The sequence below is a fragment of the Notolepis coatsorum genome, assembly GCF_963971535.1.
Source record: "Notolepis coatsorum genome assembly, chromosome: 6".
In the NCBI taxonomy this organism is placed as follows: Eukaryota; Metazoa; Chordata; class Actinopteri; order Aulopiformes; family Paralepididae; genus Notolepis; species Notolepis coatsorum.
In genome coordinates, this window is record NC_140170.1 from 64,305,969 (window position 1) to 64,320,089 (window position 14,121).

The window sequence follows — 14,121 nt, forward strand, 5'->3', positions numbered from 1 at the left end:
GAGAGACACCGGCAGGTGCAGGAGAGACACCAGGTGCAGGAGAGACACCGGCAGGTGGAGGAGAGACACCAGGTGCAGGAGAGACACCGGCAGGTGGAGGAGAGACACCGGCAGGTACAGGAGAGACACCGGCAGGTGGAGGAGAGACACCAGGTGCAGGAGAGACACCGGCAGGTACAGGAGAGACACCGGCAGGTGGAGGAGAGACACCGGCAGGTGGAGGAGAGACACCGGCAGGTGCAGGAGAGACACCAGGTGCAGGAGAGACACCGGCAGGTGGAGGAGAGACACCAGGTGCAGGAGAGACACCGGCAGGTGGAGGAGAGACACCGGCAGGTACAGGAGAGACACCGGCAGGTGGAGGAGAGACACCAGGTGCAGGAGAGACACCGGCAGGTACAGGAGAGACACCGGCAGGTGGAGGAGAGACACCGGCAGGTGGAGGAGAGACACCGGCAGGTGCAGGAGAGACACCAGGTGCAGGAGAGACACCGGCAGGTACAGGAGAGACACCGGCAGGTGGAGGAGAGACACCGGCAGGTGCAGGAGAGACACCAGGTGCAGGAGAACAGGAAAGGCACGTCTAAACCGGCACACATTTTTCTTTAAATGAATACATTTTTATAATTAAATTTTTTTGGTGCAAAATCAACTCTGCCTCTCTTTGTTAACTACAACAAGCAATGCTGTTTGTTATTTGAGATGAGGTCGGACTCGGCACTGACAGATTTGTGTTCATTGTGCTGCTTTTATAAAGCCTCAAATGACGGCTTACAATATTTCATGAAAGCAAAGTGTTTCGTTTGTCTAAGATTTAAAAAGGTTTAAACTTTACAGCACTGACAAAGTTGAACAAAGTGCTGTACAAGTCCCACAACATAAAAATAAATTTTATAATTATAATATTATAAAAAGAAAATTAAAAAATTTAAATGTTTTTTTTTTTTTTATCTCAACGCTTTGAAGCTTCGAATTCCAAAAAAGAAAATTCGAAGGTCAGCCCTGGGCAGGTGGGGTGTGAGGAGGGGCAGGTGGGGTGTGAGGAGGGGCAGGTCGGGTGTGAGGAGGGGCAGGTTTCCTTTCTACCATAAACCAACATTCCCCTCATTGTTTTCAATTCACTGCCGTCGTTGACAGACATTTCTCTCTGCCACTGAGAGCGCAGCTTACCTGATGCACCGCCAATCCCCGGGGACGTCTCAGTGCCGCGGGTCCCGCCCCCCACAAGCCTCTCACATGTCTATTTCTCCCTCTCTCCCTCTGTCCCGTTCCTCTGCTTCTCTTTTTTTTTTAAAGGCATTTCTGCTTCATTAGACAGGAAGCGAGTGACAGGAAATCGAGGATGGAGAGACGGGGGAACGACACACAACAAGGGTCTTCGGCCGGATTCGAACCGAGGACGTTGCGATTACATGGCATGCGCCCTATCGTGGTGAGCTACCAGGATGCCCCTCCTCACCTCTTTTCTTCTGAGTAGGTATTGAAATATATATATATATAAGTGGCCACCTTGGAATCCCTGATAAATATCAGTGGGTGCTTGTTGTCGTTTGTTGACATTTCCAGTAGTTTAGAGAACAATTTGGTGGGGAAAACATGCATACAACACATGCACACACACACACACTTTCACATTTGTATACACACACACACACACACACACACACACACACACACACGCACACACACACACACACAATGCACCAGGTAAGGGAAACGTAATACTTTAAGGTCATTGGTGCAGAAAGTCACATGACCCGCCTCTTCCACTCCCATGACACCTTTCTGCTCACTCCACCTCTCTCACTCCATAGGACAGGGTCTCACTTGCAATAAGTGTCAGGTGTCTCCAGGTTTCACAAGAGGAGTGACTCATCATCGGAAGGGCTCAAAGGTAAGAGAACAGACCTAAATGGGCAGGGGGGGGGGATTCAACCGAATGTAACAAAACTATTCATTGTGGGGAGACTCTCTAAAAAAACCGAGTCATTTTTTAAAAGGTGTGCATAGGTTGGGGGGTTGAATTGCCTCTCCATGCGAGAGCATTGCTCTCACGCCTACTGTTCAACTCACCATCTTTGTCTGGAGTATAGGACTAGAAGAACCCATACCTTTTTCCCTGGTAATATGACTCTTTCATTAGTTCAGTAGTGCACCTGTACAGTTGCCAAATACGCTAAACTAAATAGAACTTTGGCCACATGGCTGGGTAGGCTATTACAAAGTTAAAGATTGATGTCTTTGTAGTCACTATATGTTCTTTTTACCCCCAAGGGCTCGGAGTTTTATCAGACAATCTGGGTGTGTGTGTGGGGGGGACAACACTGTATGCATACATACAAGGATCACAGCCTCGGGTCTCGTCTGTTCAGTCATACCTGTATGGCACGGTGGAGTAGTCTAGTATGAGTTCTATTATGGGGGACGACGACTACCGGGTAACTATGTACAGTATGTCACTTTGTGAAGACAGTGTATTGTTTCAATGTGACATCATGAGTAGGCTGAGACATTTAGGTTTCCTTCCTTCCAGGTTTTCGAACGTGTGAAGACCGACACATAATCGAGTTGTTGGAACGGATGTTTAGATATTTGGCTTTAGAGTTTTGAGCGCCGACTGCACTTAGTGACAATTGAAATGGATCAATATTGAGGACAAGTGGCCTATTAGAGAAGAGCTGGCACATACTGTACATTCTGGGTTTAACCTGTTCACTTCTTTCTCTTCTGCAAGTCTATTGTGACATCATCAATAGAATGTTCAGTGTGAGTGAGTGAGTGAGTGAGTGAGTGAGTGAGTGAGTGAGTGAGTGAGTGAGTGAGTGAGTGAGTGAGGATGCTTGGTGAGATAAAAGGTAGTGTGCAACAGCTTCTTCAGTGATAAGTTAACTCACAAGTCTCTCCAAGTCTGTGTCATCTGCTGCCGAGTCACAGGTCATGAAAATAATATACGGCTACTTGCACTGAAGAGTGTTTTGAGATGGTTTTTCAGTTGTTTATACCCTGAAGATATTCCTTTATTGATCCCCTTGGGGAAATGCAGGTGTCATGGAGGCACACCGGAGGGGGTACAGGTATGGGCGGGGTAATAGGAAGACAATAAATATAGGCAATAAAGAAACTGAATATGAATATAAAATATGAATAAAAGTAAACAGAAGACACCAAAAGAATGATCATAAGCAGTTGACTTTCTGGACGTCTTGCTTTCATTAAGACAGGGCTCGTACGCCCTTACCCCACAGTCAGCCATGCGTTACACAACCTCCCTTTTTTTATGCACCATATGTGGGTTTGTTGTGGTTACGCGTTGTTATGGAGAGCTTGGCTGAGAGTGAAGGTGAAAGGTCAGCCTGCTTCATGTCGAACACAGTTTCTGTTGGGTGCATACTGTTTCTGTTGTGTGTGGGAGCATGATAAGCATTGCCCCTATGAAATTCATACTCTGCCGAGACAAATGGTCACTCAGTGATTTTTAGATTTAAATGGAATTATCTTTGTGCTCGATTTCTCTGGGTATATTTTGTGAAACAGACTCGGTAGGCTGCAGTGTATACAAACCTGCAGCAGGTCTGCTGCTCACATCACCGCATACTCCAAAACCACCAGAGGATTGACTTCAAAGTAGTTTCCCCTCTCCGGAGTCTCCTCTGGCTTTGCCCACGCTGGACCCCACCCTGCTGCCCCGCCCGTTTCCTGAGTGAGGTGTCCCTTTATTTATTGCTCTTAACAGTAAACTCTGCACCCTTGGAGATAATGGCTTCCTGCTGTTATGCCCACACTGTTAAGGTTAAAACAGCACTTAATAAAAACTGTTCAGATATGCTTTAAATGTACAGTATCCCACTGTACCGTCTTTATTTCCTCCATTTTGCTCTTGCTGATTTGGTGTGGGTGGGTTTTCTCTTTACAATTAACAAATACTATATTTTGATTGATTGATTGATTGATTGATTGATTGAAAACTTTATTAACAGATTGCAGAATGGGTACAATACAGTACAGCTCAATACACACAATTGTTAAGGGGATGCAGACCAGAGAAAGACTTTCATCTTGTTTACACCAGGGTCCCCCATTTTCAATTCATCACATACCATATTTTAAGTGCTTTGAGTTTAAGAAACTGCTACAGTACACAAATAAAAACGTGTCGTTGTTGCCACTGCTACTGCCGTTGTCAATGTCATATAGTTATACTAGTTGCCCCCCATGTATGTATTCATTGAGCCAGTTGTTGTAATTTGTCGGTTTTGAATATATAGTTTTTTCTGTATCACTGCTCACGCCTGATTCATATATTTGTAACAATATGGACCGGTGATCAAAACGTCCTGTGCTTCTAGTCCCTGTGATGCTAATGACTGCACTATTTCCTGAGGAAAGTGGTCGATGCTTCCTACATTTTACAGGCTATGATTTAAGTAATTGAATAGTAAGTATAGTGTATCCCCCCCACCCCACCCCAAAGCCCATCCTTTTGATAATTACACAACAACCAACCCCTAACATTAGCTAAACAAGCAGTGGAAAAGTGAAACGTTACTTGCTAATCGGTCAACCAAAACGTAACCCTGCCCTAACCATGTCAGGGCATATTTTATATTTAAATACTGTCTTTTACTATTATGCTACTATACTTGTACGGGCGCTGAGCAATGGAGCAAACGGAGCAGGTGCATCCCCACAATTGAACTTGGGGGAGCAAACGTGTGGTTTTGCACCCCCCACTTTTTGATCATATGAAAAATATGACATGTCCCCCCCAATATATCACTGTAAACATAACTATGTAATTTCAATCAAATTAATAATACGCAATGAAAGAACTTGTGCTGATTATAGACACTTAATAGCGAGTTTTTAAGTTTCCAAAGATTGTGACCCCCCCCCCCCCCCCCCCCCCGCATTTCCCTCACAATGGTTTGATCAACTGCCTCCCACCCCCAGCAGTCAGTGGCGCATGATGCAGGTAGGCTGAGTGAGTGTGTAAATATCAGCGCTACCGAGTCTGTCATTGGTGGCAGACCTTTCCAGTAAGTTGTTCAAACAAAGGATATGTTAGATTGATTGATTGATTGATTGATTGATTGAAAATGTTATTAACAGATTGCAGAATGGGTACAATACAGTACTAGACATGTCTTTACTTCTACCACTCAATACAATAAAACACATTTATAATCATCACCTTCTCTTCATTTCCGCTGCTTTGAATTACAGGCCACTCTTTATGTTAGCTAGCGGTTAGCTGACGTTTGCTACTGTAGCTAGCTAGTAACATCAACCAGTGTTTGTGTGTTTGACTAGCTAAGCTACCTGGTAGATCGAAGCCCATTAGAGTTTGAGTTTATTAGGATCCCCATTAGCTGTTGCATGACAACAACTAGTCTTCCTGGGGTCCACACAAAACATAAAACATTACATTCGACAAGACTTTTACAGAACAGTAAATAAAAAACTGATTTCCGAAGTCCATTTTCCTTCAAGCATTGACTTTCATATTTTCCATCAAATACCACTTATTTTCTGATTTTCATTTAATTGGAAAGAAAATAATGATAATAACAATAATAATGATAATAAAATAAGAATGAAGTACTTATATCTGCATTTACAGATGCCAGCCTTCAATTTTCTTAATATAATGATAATGGTATAATTATCTTTTTTCTCTTTCTTATTGTCTCAGTATTGCAATTATCATTAATGACAAAAACTTGGCCTATTTGAAAGGAGATTGATTTAATAAAAATAAAAGAGCGAAAAATCAATATATAGTATATATACAGTATATATATATTAATATATTATTATTATTATAGTAATTGGCTATCATACTGCGATATAAACTTCACTTTATAGTGAAAAGATTCATTTTAATCCCACCCCCTACCCACCAAGAGGCCATGTTGCCTCTAGCCAGCCTGTAAACAGTGTGTTCTTATCTGGCCTACCTGGTTAAATAATACATGCTAAGTAAATAAATGTGAAATCAGTGTTAAGGGCAGAAACACGTCAAATACGATCTACATGATAAATCAATGTGGTGTCTCTCACAAAAGGAAACTTGCATTCATTCATTCATGCATGTATGAGTTATTCCTACTAAACTCTCAGTCAATAGTGGAGCAGGGCCGTGTTGACATTCAGTCCTGTCCAAAGTCCGCGCCGGTAGGCTATTATCTTACCTGGGATGATGTAATGCCTGCACCTCAATGACTACATTTCCAAACAAATCACTGTTGAACGAACCTTCCAGTTACGTGGAACTACATATCATTAAAGCACGGTAATTCTGATTCATCGTCAAATAATTGATGGCTATAAGGTAACGTAATGTGTACACATGGAGGGCCTCGCAGCCCTGTCAAACGGCGTCACGCACACCTCAGAAGGTCCCGGTGTGCGAGAGACTGGGAGGCTTATCATTTTGTCTCAAGTGCTCGTTTAGGTATGAGTCTATCATACTCAGACGGCAATGATTTCTGGTGTGTGAGTGTTTTTGTGTATTAACCCTTTCACTGCCACACTACCAAATGGTTAACCCTTTCACTGAGACAATACAGAAGGTTAACCAACCAAACAAGGCCACTGGCCATGACAACATCCCCTCCAAATTCCTCAGAGACTCAGCAGCAGCCATCACCCCAGTCATCACACACATAATAAACCTCTCCATAAAACAGGGACACGTCCCCAAGGACTTCAAAATTGCGAGAGTAACACCCCTGCACAAAAAGGGCAGCAAATTAGACCCGGGTAACTACCGCCCTGTTTCTATCCTTACATCCATCTCGAAAGTCATGGAAAAAATAGTATACGAACAGATCGAAAAGTACCTCGCGGAAAAAAATCTAATCTACGAATTCCAATCTGGCTTCAGAACATCCCACTCCACTGACACATGCCTTCTCTACTTGAACGACCACATCAAACAAGAGGTGGACGCGGGCAAATACTGCGGCATGGTCATGCTGGACCTACAAAAGGCCTTCGACACTGTCAATCACACCATTCTGATTGACAAGCTAAAAGCAATTGGTTTTGATAGTTTATCAGTGAGCTGGATACAATCCTACCTGGAGGGGAGGGAACAGATGGTGGAAGTAAACGGTACCCTATCCCCCCCCCTCACAGTGAGCTGTGGTGTTCCACAAGGAAGCATACTAGGACCGCTACTATTCCTAATTTATGCAAATGACATGTCGTCAGCTTGTGACTGCAACTTGTTCCTGTTTGCGGACGACTCAGCCCTGCTGGTCTCTGACAAGAACAAGTTACAGGTTGAAAAAGCCCTCAGCTCGGAACTAGGCAAAATCTGCATATGGCTCGCCGACAACAAACTATCATTACACATGGGCAAAACAGAGTCCATTCTCTTCGGCTCAAATAACAAACTCAGCAAGACCGACGGCTTCTCGGTTACAGTGGGTGACAATATTATCACAAGGAAAGATGAAATTACCTACCTGGGTTCCATCCTAGAGGCTAATCTTTCCTGTGACAAAATGGCATCCAATGTAATAAAAAAAAGTCAACCAACGAACGCGATTCTTGTACCGGATCTCCTCTCTGGTGAACAAGAATACCCTGAAGACTCTAGCAGGAGCACTCATTCAAGGGTACTACGACTATGCTTGCACCTCATGGTACCAAAGCACCTCAAAGGCACTAAAAAACAAATTACAAACATCTCAAAACAAGCTAGTCAGACTACTACTTGACCTGACTCCTAGAACCCACCTCACCCCTGCCCACTTTGACAACCTAGGATGGCTTAGAGTAGACGACAGAGTACAGCAACTTGCAATGGGCCTGGTCTACAAGATACACTACGCGACCAAGGTACCCATGTACATGTCAAAATACTTCCCAAAGGTCAGTGAATACCACGATCACAACACCAGAGGGAGCTCCACAAATCATGTAAAACCCAGATTCGGCTCAAACAAGGGACTAAACACGTTTCGCAATTATGCCACATCAATGTGGAACGCCCTGCCTAAAGCTGTAAAGGAATGTGAATCACTACCCACCTTCTAAAACACTCTCAAAAAACACCTACGTGAGACTGCAATTCGAAACTGGCCCCTACAAATGTCCTAACCTAGTTGTACAGTAAATGACCAAGTAAGGCTTTGTCAATATTCCAATGTACAGTGTAAAATGTGTGTGTGTCCCCTACCCAACCCCCCCCCCCCCCCCCCACCTCCAATGTACAGCCCTCACCCAACCCACCCAACCCCACCCCACCAACCTCCTCCAATGTACAGTTTCTACGCCAAATGTATATACACTCCTTTTCTGGACACTTTTGTATCACAAACAGTACTGTATTTGCAAATCTGATATGTCATAAATGTATAGATGTAGCAGTACTGTCTATCTGTATGTCATGTATGTCATATATGTTATGATGAATTGAAAATGGGGGACCCTGGTGGAAACAAGACGAAAGTCTTTCTCTGGTCTGCATCCCCTTAACAATTGTATGTATTGAGATGTACTGTACTGTACCCATTCTGCAATCTGTTAATAAACTTTTCAATCAATCAATCAATCAACCCCTTCACTCACTGCCACACGACAAAGGGTTAACCCTTTCACAATCACACTACAGAAGGGTTAAGATCCGTCGCCATGGCTCTGTGCCACTCTCCGGTCTGGTCTTGTGTAAAATATCGCCCATCGCCACTTATCCACCGGCAGCCAGAATGATGATGCGCTCCGATTAACCACGACTTTAGTAGTGATGTGACATTTGCAAATGATTCGGTTCTTTTGAACGGTTCTTTGGTACGAACAAAGGTCATACTTGGTGTCAGCCGTAACACATTTCAGGATGGAATTACCAAAACTGCAACATTGTATCATTCTCTCTCTCATTTCAAGTGCAACATTTTAAAACGAATTTGTGATGTTTTGGGGGACAGGATATGGTCGAGGACAGATGACTTGATTAAGGGACTGTCCCCGAGTCTGACGTCACCTTAATCTTAATCTTGTCACCTTATTTTATATATCTTATTATATATATATATCATTCAATCTTTGGTGGACGCTTAATATCACACTCTGTTGGATATCATATTCATTTTAACGGTTTGAGGCTTTGTGTCCAGGGGCTTTAACTATCTACTAGTTTGAATCTGATCCAAATCATTATCCTAATAAAAAAATACTTTAACGATGAGCCGTTATTTTGAACGGTTCTTGGAAGGGAACAGAGCCAAAAGATCCAGCTCCCTTCAAAGAGACATAATTCACCATCACTACAATTTAGCCGCTCATCATCATATGTTGTCATCTCGTGGACAGGCGCTGTGAGTTTGAACTTGCCCAGCCGATCAACAGGCTCGGGTATGTGTTGTGTTTGTGTCTGTGTGTGTGTGTGTGTGTGTGTGTGTGTGTGACTGTGCGTGACTTTTGCACTGAGCAGGTGATTGGCTGGGAGATCGGTGACCTCATAGCAGAAGGCAGACAGGCTCTCTTTGTGTACATACACAAGACAATATTTGGCACCAAGCTCAACTCCCGACATCAGTCTCCCACCGCCCCGTCTATTTGGGAAGTGTCCGTGCAACGCAAGAGCAGTTTAACCCTTTCACTGCCACACGACAACGGGTTAACCCTTTCACAACCACACTACAGAAGGTTGTTGAAGGCAGAGGTTCTGTGTAGGATTGTTAGTAACTGTCTAACTGCATATATAACTGTTTCCACTAGAGGGCGCTCTAGGCGGAGACACTCAGGAACACCACCAGGTGGCGAGTATAAATAGAGGTGTCTCCTCCCACTTCTTTCTCTTTCCCCCAGTCTCTCGATGAGAGAAGACCTGTAGTGTTACTGCTCTGCCATGTGAATAATAAACCACGCCAGTTAAGGCTCAAGATAGAAACCATGCCTCTTGACCACATTATTGTCGCCCTATAGCCGAATTCTGTTAACAGGTTATGGGCCCAGATAACGCCGGGGCGAAATAATAAGGGTACTGTAGCAAGCATAGCTAAAGTATAGGCTAGGTTAGCGCCGGGAGCACCGCGTGGCTAGACGCTAGGCCAACAAGAGCTAAAGCTAAGCATACCACTAACGAAGAGGATGGAAAACAAGAGAAGAGATAAATTGCCATCATTCAATGGAAAAGCAGAGGACTATGAGCTCTGGGAAGAGCGCATGCTATGCTGCATGCACGGTGCAGGGCTGAAGGAGACGATCCTGGCAGCCCCCACGGGAGAACTGACGGCGGAAAAGCAAGCCCTGGACGACCAGTGTAACGCAGACGCGTACTGTGAGTTAGCGCCGCTGCTCAACGACACCAGCCTGGGGCTGATATTCCGCGACACTAAAAACCGAGGCCGAGAAAGCCTGGAGGTGTTGAGAGAGCATTACATTGGGCGAGGAAGACCCAGAGTCGTGGCCCTCTACAGAGCACTAACGGCCCTGAGGAAGGGGCCCACCGAGACTGTGACCGAAAACGTCAACAGAGCGGAGCAGATCACGACGCCATTGAGGAGTGCTGGAGAAGCACCAAGCGATGGGCTAATGATGGCGATGATGATGAGAGGACTACCGGAGCTGTACAAACTGTTCACACTCCTGGTAACACACGGTTCAACGGACATGACATTGGGACAGTTCAAGGCTAAGTTAAGGAACTTCGAGGCCTCAGAAGATACCCACCCAGCCGCCGCGGAGGCGACGCCAAGGGAGAGGACCAGGACCACGACGGAACTGGCGTGTTGGCGATGCGGAGAGAAAGGCCATCGGAGAAGCGACTGCACAAAGACTGTCTGGTGTAGCTTCTGCAAATCCACGGGGCACACAGACAGCGTGCATGAAGAAACACGACCAGAGCGCGCAATACGCGCATGGGCAAGACGGCGGTCATGGACGAGACGGCGGCCACGGACAAAATGGCGGCTCCGGATAAGATGGTGGCTGCGGACAAGACGGCGGCTACGGACAAGATAGCGGCTGTGAACGAGATGACAGTAGCGGACACGATGGCAGCGACGGTCGACGTGAGACGGATCGAGACGACGCCCGGAGAATAACGGGACAAGAAGACTACGCTTTTGGGGCGCGGACAGCGTGCATCGCCGGGCCGGCACAGCTGCAGCGGGCCCAGAGGAGGGGACTGATCGTGGACACATGTGCGTCGTCCCATGTCATCAACGACAGGAGTCGGTTCAAGAATTTTGACAACACTTTCCACCCGGAGAGGCTCAGCATGAAGCGGGCAGACGGGAAGCGCACCTACGGGTTGGCGCAAGAGAGAGGAGACGCACAGGTATGCCTCACGGACAGTGGGGGGCACCAGTATACGGTGACGTTAAAGAACGCTCTCTACGTACCATCGTTCCCACAAGGACTATTCTCTGTAAGAGCTGCTACTGCAAGCGGTGCCGAGGTATTCTTCGATAAAGGTACCGTACTTTTCGGACTATAAGCCGCGGCTTTTCCCCCCATTTTTCGACCCTGCGGCTTATATAACGGTGCGGCTAATCTATGGATTTTTACAGCTAACTGGGCTCGCTCCCTCAGCTCTGTGACCGTCAGATCAGACTCGTAAATCTGCTGCAGCAGTGCACGCCTTGCCCCTCCTCCTCCCCCTCACAGTCGAGCCCTCCTCCTCCCCCTCACAGTCGAGTGCATGAGCAGCTCCTCTTTCAACATAACTGAAGCATTAAACAAAATGACCCAGTCGACTATTCACTTTAGTTTAATACATGAGGCATTGTCTAATGTTATCTAGCTGGCTAGCTACTGATAGCTCCTGATATCAACGTCTGATATCATCAGTTTGGCATTCGATTTCGCAGTAGTTGGCTAGTGTTGGCTAAGTAGCTATCGTTCCGTGAGCTAACGTTAGTAGCTACCTAGTGTTGGCTCTATTGTTCCGTGAGCTAACGTTAGTAGCTACCTAGTGTTGGCTCTATCGTTCCGTGAGCTAACGTTAGTAGCTACCTAGTGTTGGCTCTATTGTTCCGTGAGCTAACGTTAGTAGCTACCTAGTGTTGGCTCTATCGTTCCGTGAGCTAACGTTAGTAGCTACCTAGTGTTGGCTCTATCGTTCCGTGAGCTAACGTTAGTAGCTACCTAGTGTTGGCTCTATCGTTCCGTGAGCTAACGTTAGTAGCTACCTAGTGTTGGTTAAGTAGCTATCGTTCCGTGAGCTAACGTTAGTAGCTACCTAGTGTTGGCTAAGTAGCTATCGTTAGTACCTAGCTACCGTTACTGTTTAAACAAAAATGTTAATAAATGGGAGATTCCTCAAACAGCCATCTCTTTCCCGACAATCCCCTCTGTGCACGAACCCTTACATTATGGTAATTAAACATTGCGAAAAGTACGGTAAACATTTTCTTGTAGAACCTGACGGTACACGGTTTGACATAAAGATGTACAAGAGAGTGTATTACCTGCAAACAGAGTGTAATGACAATGACAAGTGTAATGGTGACAATGATATGTGTAAAGTAACTGTCAGCCACGATATTCAGACATGGCATGAGATTATGGGTCATTGTAATTACGAGGATTTACTGAAACTGCAAGCAGTGACAGAAGGCATGCACATTGAAGCTGAAAAGCGTAGACTTGATAAAGAATGTGTAGTGTGCAAAACGGGGAAGTTTCCTCAACTGAGAAACAGAAATCCCACAGAAAAAGGTACCACTTGCATTAGTTAACACGGATCTAGCCGGTCCAGTAAGCAACAAGTCCATAGGAGGCTTTAGATATGTACAGTCTTTTACAGATGTGTGCACAGGAGCAGTGTTTGTTTACTTTCTCAAAGCAAAGAGTGACACACTCCAGGCCACAAAGATATTCCTGGCAGACGTAGCCCCTTATGGTAACGTAGGATGCTTGAGATCAGACAACGAAACCGAGTTCACAAACAGAGAGTTCAAATCACTGTTGAGAAGGTACAAGATAAGACACGAGACGTCACGTCCATATCCCCCACACCAGAACGGAGTGGCAGAGAGGGAATGGCGGACCCTTTTCGAAATGGCTAGGTGTAAGCTAGTAGATAGTAACTTACCCAAGAGCCTATGGCATTATGCGGTGCAAGAAGCCGCTTACACCAGAAACGGGTGCTTTAATAAGCACTCGGGCACCACCCCGTATACAGCACTGACAGGAAAGAAGTGTAATCTAGCCAGAATGCACCGATTTGGATCAGTGTGTTATGCGTACCTGCATGACAGGGGAAAGCCCGAGTCCAGATGTGTAAAAGGACTCTTTGTAGGGTACGACAAGGGAATCCCCGCTTTCCTAGTTTATCATCCCGGTAGAGGGAGAGTGCAGAAACACATGCGAGTCAAGTTTGTCACAAAGACAACATGTGAGAGCGAGACACAGACAGAGGAGCCAGAGCTGGACTCCAGAGTAAGGTGTGTAGAAACAAAGACAACATGTGAGAGCGAGACACAGACAGAGGAGCCAGAGCTGGACTCCAGAGCAAGGTGTGTAGAAACAGAGACACATCAGCCCAGTGTACTTAGTACGGCCATGCAGGCAGACAGTCAGCTACCCCCAGAGGGCGATGACAAGGAGCACCCGAGGGTGACGTCAAGTGCCCCAAGCAGTGGGAGGTATCCCTCAAGGGAACACAAACCCCCAAAGTATCTGACAGACTATGCCCGGAGAGGGAGTGACAAGGATGACAGTACACTTACCACCGTTGATTACTGCTACAGGGTAGTCAGTGGGGTACCCCCGACCTTTAAAGAGGTCACATTGTCCCCCGAATCAAGTAAATGGGAGAGAGCAAGGGATGAGGAGATGAGGTCCCTAGAGGACAAACACACCTTTGCTCCAGCCAAGTTACCAGAGGGCAGACAGACAGTGGGAGGGAAATGGGTGTATTCAACCAAGTTACCAGAGGGCAGACAGACAGTGGGAGGAAAATGGGTGCATTCAATCCAGGAGGGTATTGAAGACCACGACATATACAAATGTATGGTTCGTAGCAAACTGCTTAAATGCAGGAGGAGGAATTGAAGGCCACGACATATACAAATGTACGGTTCATGACTAATTGCTTAAAATGCTGAAGGAGGGTATTCCATGTTTAAGTACAGAGGTGGATGATTTACCATGTTTAAATAC

The 14,121-nt window shown here is 45.7% G+C and overlaps 1 protein-coding gene across 2 annotated transcripts in view; it reads left to right on the top strand.

The window, feature by feature from the left end:
- Window positions 1-1,426: 1,426 nt before the first annotated feature.
- Window positions 1,427-14,121, top strand: part of LOC311230106 (LIM domain and actin-binding protein 1-like) — a 44,954-nt gene continuing 32,259 nt past the window's right edge. Inside the window, exons 1-2 of one of the 2 annotated variants that reach the window (XM_084316265.1) lie at window positions 1,427-1,473; window positions 1,815-1,894. The gene's annotated coding sequence lies outside the window, so the exon portion shown is untranslated. Of the gene's footprint in view, window positions 1,474-1,814; window positions 1,895-2,101; window positions 2,123-14,121 lie in introns of those variants that run through there. The other variant, XM_084316266.1, reaches the window with a different exon arrangement.